Below are 21,774 nucleotides of genomic sequence, written 5' to 3'. Positions count from 1 at the left end.
CAGTTTGCCTGCGGTAACACAGATGGTAAGTGGCAGCCTCTGGGTTGGAATCCATGTTCTGGCCTGATTCCCATGTGCTAGACCAATTTCTCTCTCTCAACTCCCTATTTGAAGGATTGGGATTGGTTCCATTTGCAGTATCTTTACAAAGTGGCAGCAAGGAAGAGGATTTTAGGCTACAGATGGAAGGCACAATTGCTGTCGGCTCCTGCAGGTGGAGAGAAAAGACAGCATTTTGCTGCAATTATCTCCCCTGGAGAATCTGCCGCTCTTTTCTTTATTGCTGAGGTGTGTTTCCTACAGAGCCCACACCGGGCAAAAGTGGGCTCCGGGGCCTTTCTACATGAATCTATTTTCCAGGGCTAAGAGGGTCTTGGCAGTGTAAAATACCCCAAGAGACCTTTCTGCATGAGTTTATCTGGCTGTGGGGATTTAGCAATTGCCCTTTATGTACTCCTAATTGGTAGCCACCCAGGGGGTGCCCATTCAGAAACAGTGTACTGAAACTCCACCGTGGCTGTTCAGAAGGCACCCTAAGCAGAGGTTAAAAAAGTTAATTCCCCCTTGTCTCTTTGCTGAGAAAGATGTGACAGGATCCTTCAAGCCGATCTTTCATCATGGACAAAGTTGATCTGCAATCATATATATGTATATACACACACAATAAACATTTCCCATATTTTTAAATTATATGAAAAGTTCCAGATTGTCTTACCATCCATTCTAAAACTTACCATGGCCAAATACAAACATTATCATATTTTTACTTGTGATACTCTTTTTTTCTTTTTAAAAAGGGGCTAGTCGAGTCAAAATGGTAAGATTTTCAACTGTCGTGCTTCTTTATAACTGGATTTTTGTTGGTTTGTGTAGATTTGAAACAATGCTGCTAAGTTATCAGTATGTTAAGGGGAGTGTTAAAGGGAGTGTCCTATAAAAAGAGAGAGGGGACAGAATCCCAGAGGTGTATACAAACTTTATCATACAACAGTTACTACTTTTGTAAGGCTTCTGAGAGAAAAAAATATGCATGGAGAATAAGGCCAGGACAAGGAATCTTAGGTTATTGGCTGGGGCTTTGGGCCCAAACTGCAATATGAATAGTGATCTTGGCTGGACTGCAGAAAGGGCAGCTTTAATCCAAGCTAGAAATAGATCTGTGTTCTCAAAACATGTGAGCATTGCCCCTTTCCTCCTCATGCACGCAGGAATCTCATCCCTCTGTGAGAAAGCAAACAAGCCAGGGAGGAGTAAGAACAAGAAAACAATGACCTCAACATCCAGAGTTCTGCTGCTCTGGCCAGGCTGCCCTCAAGAGAAACCATCTACCAAGTGTGACATCAAAGAAATCTTGCCAAGAAGAAAGGACACGCTCAGCCAGGTTCATTGCAGAGAGAGCTCTACACCCAGGCACAGCCTACAAATAGAATGTTCTTTCCCTTGACACTGACCCATTCTTGGTAGAAGGTTGAGGTTGGGATGTCAGGTGAAAACTCCACCCAAGCCTGCTCATTAATGAAAAAAGAAGGTTTGTTTGGAAAACTCGGTGGAAAAAAGCATCAAATCAATTAGCAGTGCTTTGCAGACAAGTGACCTAATTGACAGGATTTTTCACTTTTATACCTGTCTTAGGACCCAGAAGAGACTCATTTATTCATCCAACAAATCTCTGTATTTGAGCACCACATACCAGAATAGAATTTGTGGTTGCAAAGATCACTAAGAAGTGGTCTTGATAATGAAAATCTCCTTTCATGTTTGAAAGACACAGTATCCAAGGAAGAAACCAAATAAGTGACTATTCATCAAAATGATGGGAGAGAGAGAGAACGCCAGGTGGGTCTCAGAGCAAAATGGATGTTTTCATCTCCTTGGAAAACCAATACTTAGGAACTTCAAGCTTTATACTTTGAAAGACTGCATTGAATAAACTCTGTTGACCCCAGAGTTTCCAAGATGCCTGATGTTTTTTTTTGCCTTTGCTCTTTGTTTTTCAGAGCTGACCTTTACTTAATGATGTTTTACTGTAACCCAGGTTCATGTTGCATCAAATGGTATGTTTTTAGAAAAAAATCCCATAGGACTTTCCTGGTAATTTTGCAGTGGTCTATTAGAATTTTAAATACTTCAGAAAATGGACTTTAAAAATCCACTTGAAAGAATTGAAAGAGAAAGAAAACCTGACCTTTATAATAAATTGATACTGTTATAAAAATACACTCTAGAGAACACTGGGAATGGTCATTTAGAGTTGGACACTAGCAAAATAAGCTCTTTAATGTATCTCATAAATATTTTTTATATTCCTTTCAAATGGTGAAAGCATTTTTTTTTCAGAGCATTTTTCATCCATAATTATTTTCTTCTCATTGCAGGTATCAGTCCAGTATAATTTACACATGACATTTAGGCAGAAATGGGAACATTTCCATTTCCTGTTTCTAAATGCTGGGGTATTCACAGTGTCAACTGGTCTTATATACTATAGTGTTGATCCTAGTGGTGGTTACACAGAGATAAGAATTGTGTGATGTTCCATCTGAGGTCCTATCTCTGGGCAAGTGTTCAAATGCAGCTTGGCAAAGAGTTGGTCATTGTGAATGCAGTTTTTATGCAGAAACTATATGCTGTTTTTTCAAATATATAATGAAGGTCCTGGTTTGAGACCATACAGAGTACATATTTAGGTATGAAAGAGGAACCACACTGTCTAAAGAATGTTCTCTGCCTCTGCACACAGTGCCTTGGGGAATCTTTTTTGGTTCTCTTTTTCACCCCTCTGAATCCCTTGGTTTCATCAAAAGAGGTCAAGTTCATACTCAGTACAGATGGACTAAGAAACAAGAGAGGATCCAAAGGAGCAACTGGAAAGTAGGGATGGGATCTAAGAATAGATAAGCCAAGGAAATGAGTTCATTAGGTAGAGACGGGCAAGGTCTTCTGATGTAAATGTAGGTTTTGTTACCGATCCCTTCGAGTCAGGCCCCAGCAAGGGTCCTTTTGTCTGCTGACATTCAAGGTAATAGAACAAGACCAAGTTCGGCTCCGAAGCAAAGTTTATTCTTTGATCAAACAAAGGAGAGGTGCAGGTGAGTGTGCTGTAAAGCACAGGCTCCCCCAGCGGGCCGGGGGCGGGGCTGCTGTCCGGCAGCGCAGGGGGCGGGGTCTCGCTGGGCGGCGCAGCTGCGTCTCCGTCCGCGGCACGCCGCCGCCATCTTGGGCTGCGGTGACCGTGCAGCGCTTCACTTCACGGCTGAGGTGTCGGCCGCCATTCATACTGAGAACTCCGGTCTGAAGAGCCAAGTTCCAGTCCTCAGCACACGGCCCTCTGCAGGCAAGTGAACCTAGACTAAACACAAAACACCTTATCACCTAGATTCCGTCTGACTTTCCCCTGGGACCCGAGTCGGCTTTGCCGGTGATAGTTTGATAGGATATAATGCCTAAAAAAAATCTTCAAATCTTAATGGCTTGACAAAGGTTTGTTTACCCACTTAGTGGTGGAGGGCTGCCTACATCGTCTCTTTTACTCAGACACCAGGAGGCAAGAACATCTCAGTATATGTCCTCCGCAGCCGGCTGGCAGAGGCAGAGAAAGCTGGAGGGCTGTTCATCAGCTCACTGTGGCTCAGATGGGACACGTCCTTTCCGTCACTGCGCATTGGTTCGAATCGGCTAAATGACCCCGTTCGCGAGGGGTGGGCTAAAGTGCATAGATGTTTAGTGAGCAGCATGTGTCCCAGCCATACAGTTTGAATTCCCCATTATAGAGGCTGCATGGCTGAGCCTGGAGCCCACAGGAACTGCTTAGGGCCTTGAGCTACTTATTCCACCGGCTGGTTACAAAACTGTTACTTTGGACTTGGGTTAGCCTAAATTCCGTTGGAACTGATGCCATTGGGGTGTCACCTTGGTTCCCAATTCTGCCTTTGCTGGGGCGATGCTGCCTTCTCTTGACACAGCTACTATGCGTCACGTTGGAGGGACGAGACTACGCACTGACATGCTGTAGGTTCCTGATTTACTTTACCTGTAATAATGATGGAAGCAGAAGTCAAGGCAGTACATTTGTGTGTGGTATTTCGTTGGTCTATAGCCTCCTCTGGGGTACATAGTTGCTTACGACAATTTTAGTACAGGAAACCTACACCGGGATTCATAAAGAAGCTAAATCTTCTACACTCTGCTGATGTTTTTATTCCAAAAAAAAAAAAAAAAAGGCACTAACAATCATAAGGAAGAACACCATGATTTGGCGCTACTAACTAGTTGAGTGTCTGCATGGCCACCTCCTAACACGGGGGAGGAAAAAGAGTCAAGGCCAGGAAGCCCTGAGTAACATCTCTGCTTACCACTCTCTAGCAGCTCAAAAAGCCTTGCCAGTTCCCACCCTCAGGCCATACCAGTGTCTTGAGCCCTTATTTACATTGGTTGGGCAAACCTCTACCTAGAGGCAAATGAAAGGACACAGCCAGGTTTGTTGGTTGTATGGGTGACTGTGGAAAACATGGTTTCCTCCACTTAATATATCTTCTGACTATCCTTGCAGGCTTATGTCAAAAGCCTGTGGGAGAGGGAGGCAATGGAAGACCAAGAAACTATTAACAGTGTTGGACCACTGAGAATGCATCAGCAGCACTCAGGCTAAAAATTTCACAGCCACAAAAGACAATGCCAGCAGCTTTTGTTAGGACAAGAGACAAGGAATTCAGCACAGATAACAAGACAATGACATCAGGCACAGTTGCCCTCTGCTCAAATGTCAGTCCTTGACACGGGGCACTGGCAGCCTGGTGGGGATGTTGGCAGGCACTGGCACTCTCTGCAGTGCCTTGGTAGGGCAGGTGTGGAAGTTGTGCTTTTGGAGGGTGCCAGCAGCAGATTTCCTGCTTTTGGTCTTGGCAGAGACAGGGGACTTGATCCATAGAGAGCAGGGCCAAGTGAAGAATGAAATGGCCTATACTGTATGGCAGGCAAGAGGGTCACTTTACAGAGTGCACCAGAAACTGTTCACAATTTCTAGAATCACCTGGGAGAGATCTGAGGCAGAGTGGAGTTTCTGCTTGGGGATGAGTATGCAAAAATACATTTTGGCCTATGAGTGTGTCCTAGGACTCCACAGAGACGAGGATCCAGGTGGTTCTTCTTTACTTTTGTTTCTTAAATATTTGTTCAGTACTTAGTGGGGAGGAAATAAAAGTTGTAAACCCTCTTTTTTTCAAAATAAGGAATTTTTGTATTATTTTATTTAATTATTATTTATAATTTTCATTTTATTTATGATATGCATTTACTATGTGTAATTGTTTTGAAACAGCAAGGGGAAGCATTTGGCACCCAATTTGTAGGATAAAATGAATAATTTATTCCTGCTGGCAGCCTTGCACTGTATCCTACCTGGTCGCAGAATTCCAGCTGGTTTAGTCACATCTGATGGTAGTTTGAAATCAGCTATGGTGGAAGCATTTACACCATGAAAATCAGCAAATGTAGAAATTAGACCTTTTTTTTTTTTTTTTGAAAGTCAGTTTACAGCTGACTCCCAGCAGTACAGAGAGTTGAATTGAGTTGAATTTTTCCTGTAGGCAACTGAGAACTTTTGAAATGAATAATGTTTTCAAAAACAGTTTCAGAGAGATTAATCTGGCATTGATACATAGAAAATGCAAGACTTGAGAGACAGCAAATGGTTATGAGCTTCTTAAAATAATCCTGGGACAAGAAATTGAGGACTTGAACTTGAGTAGTGGTGGGATAAATAAAAAGGAAGGAATGAGTCAAAGAACCTATTAGTGAAGACCTTGATTTTGGCAAAGAAGGTCAAGACGATTTGCCCTTAGTAGATGCTCTTTAAATATTTGCTGAATTAAATCAAATTTTAGTGAAACTTTTATTTACAAATTAAATTTTCTTATTCTTTTCCCCTGTTCTTCATTCTCTTTGTTCCTTGCACATACATATCTCTGTTTCTTACGTTGCTCTTTTTTTTCATTATTTTATTTTTCTTTATTTTAGTCCTAGAGTAAATAGTGACCAATTTTACTAGCTGCTCAGAAACTTGGATAGAAATATCTCTTGGCAGATGGGGTGAAAGATCTATTCCTCTCAGAGATCAAGTAGTTGGTATTCCTCCACACAGGCATTGCAACATAGCCTATTTCTGGATTGAGAAGTACTTCATACTCTCAGCATACTTATGTATCCTACTTCAGTGACATTTTATAGATGGAAACAACAAAATGAATGAAATATGAGTCACCTTTAAAACTTGCAGCATGCCTGTCAAATTAATTGCATATCTTAAACACCAAATTCATTCCTTTAATTGAGTGTCTTATAGGTGCCACCTTTCAGCATATGCTGTAGTTAATGGTCAATTGTTGCCATAAATGATTTAACATTTGTATACACATGAGATGACATGCCATAATTCATGGAAATGCCAATGCTGTGAAAGAACCACAAACAGTGATAAATGTACTGTCAATTTTGGTGTAATTACTCCAGAACTATCATCCCACTTTGATATGTTGAAATGCATTAGTGCGTAACAAATGTGCATCATTCCTGTGATCAATGTCCTATTTCATATGAAAGAGTGTTACTGTATAATTATCACGTTATTCTTTCTGATGATTTTTCTGTCCAGCTATGCTGTACATCAATTTAAAAGTAAAACCACAGATTGTCTACCTGGATGGGAATGACTATAGTGGTCATAATTAGCCCACAGTTGATATGTGCAATTTTAATTTAGAGATTAATTATGGCTTGTGACATCATTTACATGGTAGATGATTAATTTGTCCACTTGAAATAGTCTTTTCTGACTAGCAATATTATGCCCCCAGTAAGTGTTACTCTCTGAGCCTTAGATCTGAGAACTTTTTTAATGTATTACTTTGGTCTTTTCTTTCTTCTTTTTTACTTTGCTTTCTTTTTCTTAATTCTGTTTATTTCATTTTGCTGAAGTAATATTTTCTAGATTAAATATTGAGGTCAATTAGGTACAGCAGTAATGCGCAAAAAACCATTTTTATAGATTCAGTATTTTAAGAATTTTCTGATAGTTTCTAGAAAGAATAGAGGGAACATGAGCACTTCGGTTTTACAGGCATCCTTAGCTTAGTCACATCCTTGTAAAAGGGCAACAGGGTACACCTTTGGCCTTGCTCAGCACTCTTAAAGATGCACACAACAGGAAGACACCAATAATTTGGCTGAAGTGTGAGTCTGCCTTTCCCGTGCTCCAAGATTGTCACCCAGCTAGTGATGGCACTGGCTGACCCCTCAGTAGCTACCTCTGACGTTGCTCTGCTGTTCTCTTCTTGCAAAAGCGATAATTTTTATTTATTTATTATTTTTATTGGATAAATTTGACATGTCACATTGCAGAAATCTAAGACTTCATGTTACTTTGATACTTCATGTTACTTTTATGTATTGTAATATGGTTGCCAGTGTAAAATATTTATCACATTACATACTTAGAGTGCAGTATTATTGTTAATGTTCAATAAACTATACATTAATTCTCTATGGCTATTTTAGTATTCTTTACAAATTTGTACCCTTAAACACCACCAATCTTATCCCCCTAACCCCTATGTCCTGGTAACTACCATTTTTGTCTTTTTTTTTTTTTTTTACATATTTGTCTATTTTAGTTTCCACATATAAGTAATATAATACAGTACTCATCTTTCTCTGTCTGGCTTATCTTGCTTAGCATAATGCCCTCAAGGTCCATCCATGTTGTTGCAAATGGCAGGATATCCTCCTTTCTCACGGTTGAATAATATTCCATTGTGTGTATATACCACATCTTTTAAATCTGTTCATCCTTTGATGGGCATTTGGGTTGTTTCCATATCTTGGCTATTGTGAATAGTGCTGCCATAACATAGGTGTACATATATGGGTCAAATTCCAGTTTTCATTTCCTTTGCATATATTCCCAGAAGTGGAATTGCTGTATGGTCTATTTTTAATTTTTTGAGGAGCCTCCATATCGCTTTTCATAGTGGTTGGACCAATTTACATTCCTACCAGCAGTGTATAAGGGTTCCATTTTCACTCACATCCTCACCAGCTCCTGTTGTCACTTGTTTTCTTGCTGATAGCCATTCTACAAGTGTGAGGTGATAGCTCACTGTGGTTTTTATTTGCATTTCCCTGTTGGTGAATGATGTTGGGCATCTTCTCATGTATCTGTTGGCCATTTTGATATCCTCTTTGAAAAAATGTCTATTTAGTTCTTCTACCTACATTAAAATCAATTTGCTTTTTTGTTAAGAAGTTGTGCTAGGTCTTTATGTATTTTCTATATTAAGCCCTTATTCGACTCATGATTTATAAAACTTTTCTCCCATTTTGCAGGCTAGCTTTTCATTTTGTTTCTTTTGCTATGCCAAAGCTTTTGGGTTTGATGTAGTCTCATTTGTTGATTTTTGCTTTTGTTGTTTGTGAAAAGCAATCATTTTTAGAAGTTAATTAATCTTATTTTCTTTTTGAAAAACATCACCATTCACTGAGAGACAATATTCTGGTAAAGATTTTTTTTAAATGAGTTAATTTATGGTCTGAACATTTAAGCAGAAAAAGTGTGACACTGGAAAGAAACATAACTCAGGAGGAAGTGAGACATCTGAGAAACCACAGGACTTTCTCCAAACTTGTGGATTTGGGGATTAGGGACTGTCTCTAGATATAGCACTGAGAGCTGGTTCAAGGTCTACAGCAAAGCAGTTGTAGCAATGACAGGGTTACTCTGCAGTCCTCTGACCTCTCTGAAACAGACCTTGTTAAACTAACCCTTATCTTCCTAGTTACTTTTCTACAACTGACTGCCCAGCCCAAACTCCTCTGTCTTGTTACCTTTTTACAGTTTATCACTCTTCACGCTATCTAGAAGTGTTGGCTCTAACTGCTTCTTTGGGTCTTCATTTTTCTTGTGAAGCCTCCCATGGACATGTGAAAATTACTAAATAAAACTTCTGTGCTTTTCTCTTGTTAATCTGTCTTATGTCAGTTTAATCCTTAGCCCAGTCAAAGAGCTAGAGAGGCTATAAGAGAAATTTACCCTTAGGAGGTCAATAGAAAGATGGGAATGTTTACCTGAAATACCAATTTATGTAACATTTTCCCATAACATTGCTATAAACGAACAAACTACAGTTTTTTCTGTAGGACATAAAATTGAAACATTTTGCTAGAGATTTTAAAACATCCATATGTTGAGCATCTTACCCCTGGCAGGCAGACTGTGCTGTTCATAAAGACAGAAGGTATGAGCCAGAGCCAGGCATTTCTAAGATGAATTTCATCAAAGAGACATAAAACTGTGGGTAATATTTATCTGCGTTCACTCTGTGGTCAAAAGATATTCACAAATCAAGAAGAGTGTTGTGGTGATTAATTTTATGTATTAACTTGACTAAGCCATGGGTTGCCCAGACATTTGGCCAACACATTATTCTGAGTGTGCCTGTGTTTGTACGGTGTCTCTGGATGAAATAATCATTTGAATCAGTAGACTGAGTAAAGCTGATTTCCCTCCCTAATGTCGGTGGGCCTCATCTAATCAGTTGAATGCTTGAGTAGAATAAAAAGCCGGAATAAAAGGCTGCCTGGCAGTATGAGCTAGGACATTGGTCTTTTCCTGCTTTCACACTTGAACTAAAAAACTAGCTCTTCCTAGGTCTTGAGCTGGACACCTTTCAGCCTGGACACCTTTCAGCCTGGACACCATTGGCTTTCTTGGTTCTCAGGCCTTTGGACTTGGACTATAACTACAACATCAGCTTTCCTGAGTCTCCAGCTGGCTGATATATGTATATCTATATATATCTATATCTGTCTATCTTCTGTTGGTTCTATTTCCCTGGGAATCTTGACTAATACAGATTCTTGGTACAGGGATCCACGGGGGTGATGCTGCCACCCCAGTGGGCTTGGAAGGCAAGACATTGAACCAAAGAGGATTATTCTCAAACCTTAAGAGCTAATGGAATTTTCCCTGCTAGGGCCCCATCACCTATTTTTTTCCTTCTGGTTTTTCCTTTTTTGAGTGAATTGTGTATCCTATGCCTCTCTCATCATTGTATTTTGGAAGTACGTAACTAGTCTGTTTTAGTAGCTCACAGCTGGAAATAAACTTTGCCTCAAGATCAGTGGTATTTTTAGTCTTCCTGTATTTGATTTAGATGATATTTAGATAAGATTTTGGACATTAGACTTGAGAATTGATGTTGGAAGGAATTAAGACTTTGGGCTGTTGGGATGGAATAAATGTGTTTTACATGTGAGAAGGACATACACTTTGGCGGTTTGGGGTAGAATGCTATAGACTGAATTGTATCTCCCTGCCTTCCCCAATTTGTAAGATGGTTTTGAGAGATGGGGCCTTTGGGAGATAATTAGGTTTAGATGAGGTCATGGAGTAAGGCTCTAATGATGGGATTAGAGAACTTGCTTTTCTCTCTTTGTCCTCACCATGTGAGGACAGAGAAGATGTCTGTTTAGAAGCCAGGAAGAGAATCCTCACAAGAAACTGACCATGCTGGCACCTTGTATGTTTTTTTTTTCAAAGAGTTTGTATTCATAACTACTAGCTTCTTACCATCCACTTCTTTTGAAAAGGAAAAAGATCAGGATGACTTGTGAACTCTTGTCCATGATGTGTGAAGTTAATTATTTATTCTAAAAATATTTTATTTAAAATTTTTTGAAGAGGTGATAAGATAAAAGACAAAAGTGAGTGCAAAGTTAAATTGTTCAGAACTACCTTTTATTAATTTTTAATATTGAGATGTCACAAAAACATTATAAATATTAAATGGCTTATAGAGACCAGAGTCAGTTTCATATTAAAAATTATAAAGAAATGTATAGAACTTATATAAAGAAAATATTACTCAGGGACAAAAAAGAAGACGTAAATAAAAGTAAAGACATTTTATCAGATAGGAAAATTGAGTATTATAAAAATTTCAAGTCCTTCTACATTTATATATAAATTCAATGTGATGATACTGAATATTAAAATTTGGGGCAGTGGTGTGGTTAGGTGTTGAAAGGAACTTGAAAGTGTGTTTCCATGTTTATTGAAAAAATAATTCTGAGAAAAAATTTTAAAACATTTAAAGAATAAGGGTAATGTGTTGATAATAAGATAAGAGTAATTGGATATATTTGGTCTTGGTACATGAATAGATATTGAATTGATTAACTCTGGGATCAAGAAAACTGGATTTAGTCTGGTTTCCTCACTCATAGTTATGTGACCTCAGACACATTACTGCCTTATTTTCCTCTTCTGTGAAATGGGTATAAAAATAGGTAAAATTAAGTGAAACTACTTAAAAAAAGAATACGTTAAGGTATAATCTTTTAATGAGTACAGCATTCTTGAATTAATGACAAAACTCAGAAAGTAAAATTCAATGATAGCAAAATTTTAAATAAACATTTAAAATTTACTCTAAAAAGGTGAAAAAAAATCAAAAGCCAAACTCGAAATATATTTTGTAACAAGTAAAACTAACTACTCAATAGAAATACTGGCAAAACACATGATGAAGTTTCGTAGAAAAAGAAATACACATTCCTTATAAGTCTTTGAAAAACAGACTCAAATTCATTCTTAACTGAAAAAATCAAATTAAAATAATTGGATATAGTATTTGTATACATATTATTGTGGAGAATATGAGGTGAGAGTATTTTTCCTACATTGTTTTGTGGAACACAAAACTGGCATAGCCTCTTTGAAGGGCAGATTGATAAGTTATTTCAAAATATAAAAAAAGTACCTGTCCTTCTACCAAACTAGTCCATATTTAAAATGTATGGATTTCTCACATATGTGTGCAAAATTAAAAAGGGAACAACTCAAATGTCAATTGATAGAATTAAGTTTAATAAATTATGAAAAAATTTCCAAGGCATATTACAACATGAGAAAATCAAAATGAGAACCCCATGTATGCAATATTTCCAAAATGTGTGTGTCTCTCTGTATATATGTATATACGTGTTGTGTGTGCTCGCATGTGGGCATGTATGTATATATAGAGACAAACATGCATTATGTAGAAAATTCGTGGTAAGATACTTAAAAATGTTTAATAGTAGTCACATCTGTAAGGTGAGAGTGAGAAAAAATGCTTTTTGTAGTTTGCATTTTTCAAATAAATTTATATATTACTTTCATGGTAAAAGACTATTAAAACTTAAAAATAAAATACACTGAAGAGTCCTGGAGCAAGTATATCTATTTTTTCCCATATTTTTGAGGAAAAAAATAACATATGTTAGCAATATCTAATGAAGAATCCTGTAAAACTTCCTAAGAAACATGAGAGAGGATTCCTAATCAGAGAATATTTAATTCACAAATTGATTTTTTTTTATGGATTTCTTAGAACTTGAAAATGTAAAAAGATGTGGAATGAACATTTCCATAAGTTATGAATGGATGAGAATTTTTGGAAATAAAAGTATTAAATAGGGAGTAGTTTCTTTAGATATTAAATTATTTGCATGCTATAATAATTTAAACTATAAAAATGACATTATGCTAAACAAAACTGACAAAATAAATGGACGAGAAAGACTCTTTTATGTAAAAGATGATTATATAATGATTAAATATCACAAATTAATGAGAGACATGCAGATCATTCAATAAATCATACTGACTGTTGATTAATCAATATCAATTATTAAATGATCAACCAATGCAAGTTTTTTAACAGCACTAGAATATATTCAATGGAAATTTTAAAGTAATAGGTTTAATAAAACTCCAAACCATGAAAGACCAGAAAAATACAAATAAATATTTATCAAATCTCTGCACAGGTATCTTCTGTTTTGAAAAGCAGCGAAATAAATTATCTTGGCAATGATACAGATTTCACTACAATTAAATGTTTTTTAAAAATCTGTTGCTTAAAATTAAAAGACCAGTTTATTAAGCAGACTACAAATGTGGAGAATATTTACAATACATATTACAGAAAAAGTACTGTTTTTGTTAATAAACAAGACTTATACAAAGCACACTTGTATAAATTGTGCACTTAAGACACACTAAGATTCTAAAAAATAAGTAGTCAACAAACAATTTATAATAGTGAAAATACAAATGACAAAATGGCTGTATACATATGGAAAAACATTGTCACAAGTAAATAAAATGTCAATTAAAACATCAAAATAATATGTTCGGACTATGAACTTACCTAAATTTTAAAAATGGGAATAACAAAACTTGCAAGACTATTTTTTTTTCATAAACTTCTATAGGAATGTAAATCACATAGCCCTTTGGAAAGCAATTTTCCAAAGTGTATTGAGAACCTAAAAAGTAGTAGTACTTTTCCGTTCACTGATAGAAATTTATCTAAGGAAATATGGTGAAATAACTCATGCATAAAAATGATCCTGGAAACAGACACATGCATTTATATGATTAATAGTAAGAAGACGGTTAAATGAATTGAGATGAACGATTACAGAGACATTTAAAATAATGTTTGCAAAGAGTTTGTTATAATTTAAATGGAAAAGAAATAGAGTTATGCATATAGTTTGGTTTCAATTATGCAAAGACAACACATATACAAGATAGATTAGAAGAATGAATAAAAAATATTAATGGTAGACCAGTCAGGAACCTGGCTTCAACATAAATACAGTAGCAGGATCATGTTGCCATTAAAATTTAGTAGATTTACTTTATGGGAGCAGGTGTTACTGCTCATCCATGATGATAAGACTTTGATTGAACAATATCTTTCCTGCCACTTGTTAACTGACTGAAGTTGAAAAGCAGCTACTTGACCTTTTTCCATGTCAGGTTCTTTGTCTCTCGTATGGTATTAGCAACAATAATAACTCCCTCTCAAGGTCATTTGAAAGATAGAATAAGGAATGAATGTGCAAGTATGCTGTAATGTCATGTAAATGTTATATGCTCTCATTAAATAGCTGATAATTATCAAGTATCTTAAAGTCTCATCTGGGTCTATGGCTGAATTCTACTGACACAAAGTCAAGCACCAGTAACTTCATGGCTGCCTTTCTTTGAGTGATGCTCCCTTAAAGAAGTACATTTGAAAATCCACCAATGGTACAGATTTGTCCATCAACATCAAATCAAAGTTGTATTTATGTCAGCAAGATATTACACACAGAAAGAACTGTCAGGTTGTTAATATGAAAAGCACTGACTAATTTATAAACGTACTCAGTTGAAAGATAATGGAAAGGCAAGCTGTCACTATTAAGAGCAATGTGAAAATGAGAATTGGAGCATAAGACCTAGAAGTTTTTATCAGAGGAAAGCTTGGGAGATTTTGGTATAAGAGACATAAATGGCAAAGACACAAGGCTGAAGGGTGACAGACCCTATTTTGATTGAATAATTATTTTTAGACATCTTTAATTGGAATGATTTTCATTGTGTAGGTGCAACCTGTTAAAAAGGGAATAAAACCCAGAGAGGACAAAAGAAAAAGGAATGGACTCAAAAGCAGTGTGAGAAGTGCCACTGCCTCTCTCTGGAATTCTAAAGCTTTCACAACGGTAACCACAGACAGGGCGTGAATCACCACCACCTTCTTTAGGTAAGTTTTGAGATGCAAGTCTTTCCTGCATCACCATTTCCCATACATATAAGTATGGGATGGAGCAGAGATATGACGTTTAGATAATTATAAAGTGTAAGTGTGGGAGAGGAGGAAGAAGAGGTAGAATAAGGTATATTTATGTATTTGGGGAAGAAAATGTAAACGTGAAGACTTGATGTCACTCTTCCCCCTATGATCAGATAGATACAACCAGGCACTCACTGTACCTATTGCTCTGGTTTCTGGTATAAAACAGTCACCTCCTCTGTATCCTTGTTCTCCAACTGAGCATAAGGTTGTTTAAAATACCTGGTTAGTATGACTGATCCTATTGCCCTCTTGCCAACTAATTTTGAAAAAAAAATAAACCCAATTAATTAACTGACAGTTAATTGAATATATCATTTGTCAACAATTGTTTGTACTTGTTTTGCTTGCATCTAAAATCAAAGTGACTTCAGAGTGTTGGAATAGTTTATGCTTTTCCTCCTTGTTGGTACCGAGTTCCCTGCATTCAGTAAATTTTACTGTTTACTTTCTAGTATAAAAGCAATACATTCTCATTAAAGAAAAGTTTTAAAATGCAGAGAAGTAGAAAAAAGATGAAACATTATAGTTCTATTACTTAAAGCTACATGATTTTTCATATGTTGGTTTTTACATGTATTTTTGTATATTTATGCTTAATAATATAGTTTATATTTTTACTTAATAATGTTATCACACATTTCTTAAATGAACGTCTTAATGCCTGTGTCATATTCCCTCTAGTTAATGGCACCATTAGCACTGGTTCACTGAATCACACCTCTAAAAATCTTTGTATATAACTCTATTATACAGTTGAGATTATTTTCTTAGGGTTGATTTCAAGAAACAGATTATTTTCCAATTATTGTTGATAACGGTTGCTATCTATGAATCATTCTAAACCCTATTATAGTCCTATACATAAGGAACTACTATATTACTGGATATGAAAGATTTTTAAAGCTTTTGAGATGATAAAATATATCCTTCTCATCCTAAAGCCAGCAAGTTTTAAATTAAGAAACATTAGAAGCATTTTCATTAAAGACAGCAAGAAAGCAAATATGTTCACTAATATCACTATTATTTAACAATATTCTGGGGATAATAGTTACACAACTAGACTAGAGGATATAATATTGGACTTGAGGTAAAAAAATTGGAAAGGAGATATAAAATTGTTCTCTGATGATATGAGCATATGCTTAGAAAATCCATGCTGAAAAATCACTTAAATAAGAGAATTTAGTAGTATAGATAGGCACAAATTAATTGTCAGAAATCAGTGAAAAGATAAAATTCTTAGAAGTATACCTTACCACAAAAGTGCAAAAGAAAAGTAAACAAAGATTAGAAAAACAAACCTACCAAAAACAAACGAGAAACAAAACAAAACAAAAAACCCCACCAAACAATCCCCAAAGAAAACAAAACAGCATGTGTGGTGAAATAAATTATGATACATTGTTGAGGTAAAGATAAGTTGTTTCCTGTCTTTCTGAAGCAATTTGGTGAATGAGTAATGTGGCTAATCGATGGGCCCTGGTCCTAACTATTCCCCTCTGGCTCCAGCCACAAGTTCCACAATGGGACTCTGCGGTAATTGTCAGTAAAGTCAGTCCTTTGCCTCTCAATCTGCTCTGTCCTCATGATTGTCCCAGAACAACAGCAGAGTTTGTGATTCATTGTGAACATCTTTTTTTATGCTGTCAAGTTTAGTACATTGTCCTATGACAAACAGGTTTGGTCTTAGTTTTGTCTTATTAAGTTATTCTTTCTGTTTTAAAAACTTCTTCACTGAATTGCCTTTTTGGCCTCATTTTGTGTGTGTGTGTGTGTATATATATATATATATATATATATTTGTTGTTCAAGAAATGATCATTGCAACTGTACTTTATAAAAGAGCTTTAAAGCTTGATTTTAGATGGTCTCCATTAACTCCTTACTGGAAGCAATGATAAAATTAGGGTATCTCCTCATTGTCCCTCCTTCCTCTCCCTCTTCTCACCCCATCTTTTAGTTGATTGTTTCATCTTTCTTAGTGTTTACCTTTGAGCTGTTGAATAAACCTATGCTTCTTTGGTTTGGTTAATGAGGAGAGTTTAATGAAGGGAAACAGGCAATTCAACAAGGAATGAGGAGGCATCTAGGACTAGCAAAGTCAGAAGCTCCCTCAGTTCCTGCAGGATTGAGGGGGAAACAAAGAAATGGTTCCCAGAACATGTTGAGAGTATAGCCAAGGAGAGGGGCTGCTTGATAGGCAATGTGGCTGCAGGTGGAGGAATACAGCCACAGCCAAGACGCAGCAGTCCTCGGTCTTTACCCTCATCACTAAAACAGGAAAATAGTAAGTATCTAATAGTGTGGTTGCAATTAATACACAGAAATGAGATATATCTCTGTTAGCTTAGTAACAGTCAAATCACAATTCTCACTGGGTGATTGGACATGTGGATTCTGGGTGAGGGGTAGTGTGCACACATAGATGTACGTAGTGAGGAAAGAGAGAGAAAGCAAATAGGAGTGTTGGTGAGGGCTGTGCAGGACAGCGTTTTTCTTTACAATGATGACGTCTGACTCAGTTCTAAGGTGAGTTCGCATGCTTTATATTGATTTCATCAACTAGAATCAGTAATTCTTTTCTGTAGTCATTCAACTCACTCTAACTCCCTTCCTGCTACAACGTATCTCCTTTCAAGTCTCTGTGTGCGTGTGTGTTTCTGTGCATGTGTGCATGGGAACAAGTTCTTTTTATATTTTACATAGAAATGTGCAAGGTTTATTTCCACTTGCATAACCACACAGTGATGTTTCATTGCCGGGGAAAGAAAGAAATCAGTGTAAGATATCTGACTCAGTTAGAAAATACTATTGTACATGCCACTTTTAGGTAGATGTGTTTAAAAATGATTGGAGACTCAGCGGTCAGTGCACTGGAGCATGCCATGCCGTGCCACAATGTGAAAACTGAAAAGATACGTGATTTTTGTTAGTGAAGAACATTTACATTTACTAAATTGTGGCGGTCCAGATGGAGTGATTGTTATTCAGCAAGAGTGAGACAATAGCAAGAATGTAAGTGATCTGGAAAAATTAGAATTGATTGAATGAGTACAGAGTAGAGCAATTCTGGAGATGCAGGCTATGGTGTTAAAACAAATATCATATTGTTAAGTAAGACTTATGATGGAAGCTGCAAATGACATTCGTGTATGTGTGTGTGATGGGATGAGGAGAGATACACATTGCAAAAGAGATTAAGATGTTGAGAACAGCGAGAGACAAGGACACAGAGTCAGTGAGAAAAATAGGTGTGAGTATCAAGAGACACAGGAAAGGGGAAGAATGAGATAAAGAGAGTCTCTAAGCATCTAACATCTAAAATAAAATTTAAGAAAAAATGATGGAGTTGATTCTTAGAGGAAAAGACCAGATTATGGCCTGACACTAATTTCTTCACACAGCGAGAGCTATTGCTTCTTACATTTGGGATTCAAAATTGTAAAGTTGGGCATTTATGGGTTTCAAAGAGGTTTGTGAACACCCTGAAATTGTGTATGACATTTTGTGTATGTGTGTGTGTATAACTACAGATATTTTATGAGGACAGGATCCACAGCTTTCATCAGATTCTCAAAGGATCCATGATCTCTAACAGGTTAAACTATGAGCAAGAGGCTTAACCTCGCACCATCATGCTGCTATTTTTGATGAATGGGATTCTTGGCAATGCACTTAGATCTAGTCTTCTGTGGCCATAAATAACTCCAGTCGTGTCATGCTATATGATAAAGTCTATGCAAGTTGTGTGTGTGTTCACATGTGTGAATGTGTACGTGTATGTGTGTGTGTGTGTGTGTGTGTGTGTGTGTATATATATATTTACAATTTCTGGGTATGTTGACTTGGTTTGGAGAGCTGTGCCTGGGAAGTCATTAAGCAGTAGGATCAGTACATTTGCCTCCAAGGTACTGAAGTGTAGAAGGGGCCCTATACTCCATGGGTTTGAACTGTTCGAAGGGATAAAAGTTTTTATGGGTCACCTGTAGAGACATCAGAATGACATTTCACTTTTGTTTACACAATGGGAGTCTTTAATTTAGAAAGGGTAACAGAGGCCTCTTTTTGGAGAATGAACCAAGACCAAAGGTGTTTTTTAATTTGGGGACTCATTTGCCTACTGTTTGTAAGTCTGGGAAGACACAGAGAGAAATAGTTTCTAGCTGTTCAGTAATTAGTTTTTCAGCTTGAAGACCCATGTGATAGCAAGTGCCACAGAGTGTAAGTTCTCCTCCATCATTCAGAGGCTAATTTGTCCATTATTTATGTTAGATTATTTATCCTTTGGCTTTTTCTTTCTTTCTGTTGCCTCGTGTTTGGCAATAGCCATGATCCCTTAAGTGAAGGGAAATGGAAAAGATAACTGAATATTTTCAGGCATGCTTCTTTTAAGCAGTTCTGAGAAAATTAGAGAGAGGAGGTTCCTGAATTGTTCATGTATAGATAAAATCCTATTAATGATATAATGAGACAAGCTAAAATCTTGTCCAAGGTCCCATTCTATGTTGGATTTTGTAGTTACAAAAATCTTTTCTTTATATTAAATTAGCCCTTTACCAGGCAAGCATGTCACATGATTAAAGGAAAGGATGCAATACGAAGAATTTCGGAAGCTACTTTCCTCTCTTTCAAGAAGTGAAATTTCTTTAAAAAAATACAGCAAAAGCAAGACAACCTCGATAAGACATTGGGAGATACATAAGGGGTAGTAGACAGAGGCAGTACCAGAGTCTTAAAGGTGCTTGTAAATTAGTCAACTGTTATTTTTGCTTTAAAATATACGTAGAATATTTTAAAATACATATAATAAAAATAATAATATAAAATAATAGATTTTCCTCAGAGATAGACATTTAAAAAACATTTGATCATTTATATACATATATCGTAATTATTTTATGAATATTTTAAGTACAAATTGTGACTTTTCTAGATTAAATCTTGAGGAAGTTGTCAAAAACCACTTTGGGGAGGTGGGATAAAGAATGAACCTGGAGAATCACATGGATGTCTTCTTAGCTGGTCAGAGAAAAATGAAACATAGAGGAGAAAACTTTGGGGTCTGGGACACAGCACTGAAGGGATTTTAGGCAAAGTCAGGTCAGGCATGATTGACATGATAGAAAACACCTGAGTTCAGGTATAGAAAAGATAAAAATATGAGAATTAGTTGTGAAGATAAAGATTTATGTTAGACATTTTCAATTTTTTTAAAGTTTAAATTGCCATTGACTATGAAAATCGCTTGTATGCAAATCCTCATTCTACAGCATTAGCTCTATCTCTACCACAATGAAAGCTGGCTGGCAGGTGAATGTGGAGATGCGGTAGTTTCTAAGTGGGAGCTCTGGTACACATGGTCACCCATCCAACAAAAATCATCTGTTCCCCCAACTCCAGCAGAGCAGTTATCACTGGGAAGGGTCTGCCCAGGCAACAACTACATTCTCAGAATTTCTTCCATCTAGGTGTGGCCAGGTGGCTAAATTCAAGTCAATAAAATGTGAGCAGAGGTGACACATGCCTCCAAGTTTGTTCTCCCAAATACCAACTGAACTTTTTTTTTTTTTAATACTCCTTTATCTTCAGGCTAGCTAGACTAGAGATACCTCAGGACAACCTGAAAAGCCACCTATTTAAGGTGGCAGAGGCTCTACCATCCTGGGTTTCTGAATGTCTAGATCAAGGGGGCTGTAAACCTGTCCATCTGCCCAGTATTGCTATATGAGCAAGAATATACTTTTACTGTATTGGAGCCATTGTACCATTTGGGGGCCATTTGTTACAACAACTAGGAAACACAAGTATACAGCATAATTCCATTTTAAGAAAAAAAATGGGTTCTTAAAACTACAAAATATTGAAGGATTGTTTATTCATGTATTCAGTTCCTACTGAGTACCTATTAAATGCCAAGGCATTGTTCTAGATGCTGGGGATACAGGGATGAATGACATAAAATCATTGCTCTTACAGAATTCACAGTATGTGAGAATTCACAGACAATAAACATACAAACAGATGCATAAGGGGTATCATTCCAAATGCTGATAAGTTTAGGAAGAAATATGAAAGTGCAATAGCTTGTGCAATGATTCAGGGAAGGAAACGTGGTTAGAGAAGGCCTCTCCAAGGAGGTGATATTTGAAGTGAGACATAAATGTTGAACAAGAAGCAGCCATGTGGTGATACTGTAAATGAGGCATTCCAGCCAGAGGTTCTGATAAATACAGACACCTTGAGACAGGAATGAGCTTAGTGTGTTCAAAACACGGGAAGAAAGCTTGGAGCATTGAGGGAGAGAGGAAGCATGACTGGGAATGAAGCTGGAGAAAGGGCAGGTCATGGAAGGCCTGAAAGGCCATGGTAAGGGATCTTAGAAGCCATGGAGGGTTTTAAGCAGGACATTGAAATGATTTGATTCATTCATTCAGACAATCTTTCTGGCTGCTGGGTAGAGAATAGACTGCAACATGGTAAAAACTGAAGCATGCTGCAGTAATCCAAGCGAGAGGTATTGGGGCTTGCACTGGAGTAGAATCAGTGGAATGACGACAAGAGACTAGACTTAGATCTAGAAATAGACAGCGTTAGATCTCATTATCAGTCACTGTTAGGCTACAGGAATATGAGCATTAAATGGGAAGCAGATGAATATGACTTACTGTCTCTGTATTATTATCTGATTATATTAAGATCCTTGTCTTAATATCTGTTTAACTAAAGAGCCAGGATCAGCAAACTCTAGCCTGTCAAATGCTGCCTATTGCCTGGTTTGTAAGTAAAGTTTTTGAATCATAGGCTCTTCCACCCCACCATTCATTTACATATTCCATATGGCCACTTTTGCATCACAACAGCAGAGTTGAGAAGTTGCAGCAAAGATTTTATGGGCAACAAAATCTAAAATATTTTCTATCTGGCCTTTTAAAGAGAAAGTTTTCAGACTAAAGAGATTATTCTCTACATTTTATTATTTAGCTTTAGTAAGAAGAGTCTGGAATTGAAATAATGGAATTACCTAATTCTCAGGCAGCTTTTTAGA

The sequence above is a fragment of the Camelus dromedarius genome, chromosome 7 (genome assembly GCF_036321535.1).
Source record: "Camelus dromedarius isolate mCamDro1 chromosome 7, mCamDro1.pat, whole genome shotgun sequence".
NCBI classification, from domain to species: domain Eukaryota; kingdom Metazoa; phylum Chordata; class Mammalia; order Artiodactyla; family Camelidae; genus Camelus; species Camelus dromedarius.
This window is presented reverse-complemented; position numbering follows the sequence as displayed.